A 1583-nucleotide genomic window follows, 5' to 3' on the forward strand; every position below is an offset into this window, starting at 1 on the left:
CCCACCACCAGTTTCTTCTTCTGTGAATTGGATTTTTTGTGAAATTTTGGATTTTTTGTGAAATTTGTTGTGGAATATTGTTGTTGTTCAATTTGTTGATTATTGTTTGAATTTTCTGACGATGATGATGATGAGGCCATGATGATAATGGTGGTGGTGGTGGTGGGCTCTTGTTCAGTTTGGACTTCTGGTTGATTTTGGAAAAAATTCTGATAAAGATGATGATGACTATGATGATACTGGTGGTGGTTGTAACGGCCTAGCCCCGAAGAAACGGTACTTTTTCGGGATCAAACGGAATTTTTACAGAATTTTTAGGAATTTCTATGCATATAAGCACCTCCACTGCACAGGTGCTGCGACATCAAGCTGCTGAGTCAGCAGCTTGATTGCACAGGACACCTCTCCTAATCTAAGTAGGCACGTCGCGAAGAGTTGCGTTTTTGAGCCACTTCGGGCCCGAATTTCAAAATTCTGATTTCCGTGGTTAGTCTCTATGTGACGAGCCAGTCACGAATTTCGAGAGAAAAATTATATTAATATAATATTTACATATTATTATTTTATTCAGAATATTATATTATTATCTTCTCTACTGTGATTAATGTTGATCTATGTTTAGTAATATAATAACTAAGCTTGAAATCTACCGGTAACGGATAATACCGGCATTCTTAGATGAACTTAGCACTGCTAATGCTTCATCATATATCTTTTATTCTTATGATTTTCCAATTACTAGTGTCATTTACACTAAGTAACTTAATGTTTATCCATTAGTAGTGTAATTACTTAAGTTCTAATACATCTAGCTTTAGTAATTATCCTTTTCTGAGATATTTTGACAAGTAACTTTTGGATAATCATCATCCAAAAGCCACGGCCTCCCTAGGACAGCTTGGCTATCATTTTTGTTCTTGGAAAAGCTTAGAACACCATGAAAGAAAATCATGAAGCTTCCATGAACACCTAAGCTACTTTCTCCGTTCTTTCTCAAACCGAAACCCCTATCAAAAATCTAATCTTACCAAAGTGTTCACCTCTTCCTCCTCTTCATTTCTATGTCACTTTTCATAGAGTAAATCAAGGTATGAAGGCTGCTCCTCCTCCTTGAAGATTCGGCCATGGTGGTTCTTTAAGTTAATGATGTTTTCTTCATGTTCTTTCTTAGGATCTCTTATTCAATCACCAAAAGTTCCATGAAAACGTGATTTCTAGTTACCTTAAGGTGAGGAAAAACTTCTTTTCATCATCATGAAGCTTCAGCCTTCATGGTTCATAAGATTCTAAAGTTGTTTTTGATGTTAAAATAGGCGTAAAAGTGCTTCTAGAAGCTTGTTTTTGGTGCAATCTCGGACAGCAGCAAAGGAGGTAAGGTTTGGTAAATTAATCAATGATTGGCTGTGTTCTTGAAGTGTTAAACCAAATCTTGTTGCTTGAGATTTGATTTTGGGTGTATGTGTGAGGGTTTGATCATGGAAACTTGTTGTTTAATGCTTGAAAATCATGTTTATGATGGTTTTGAAGTGGCTGTTGGTGCTACTAGAAAACGTGACATTCCAGCCATGAAAATCATGATTTTT

This window comes from Arachis ipaensis, chromosome B01 (assembly GCF_000816755.2).
Source record: "Arachis ipaensis cultivar K30076 chromosome B01, Araip1.1, whole genome shotgun sequence".
Taxonomy (NCBI): Eukaryota; Viridiplantae; Streptophyta; class Magnoliopsida; order Fabales; family Fabaceae; genus Arachis; species Arachis ipaensis.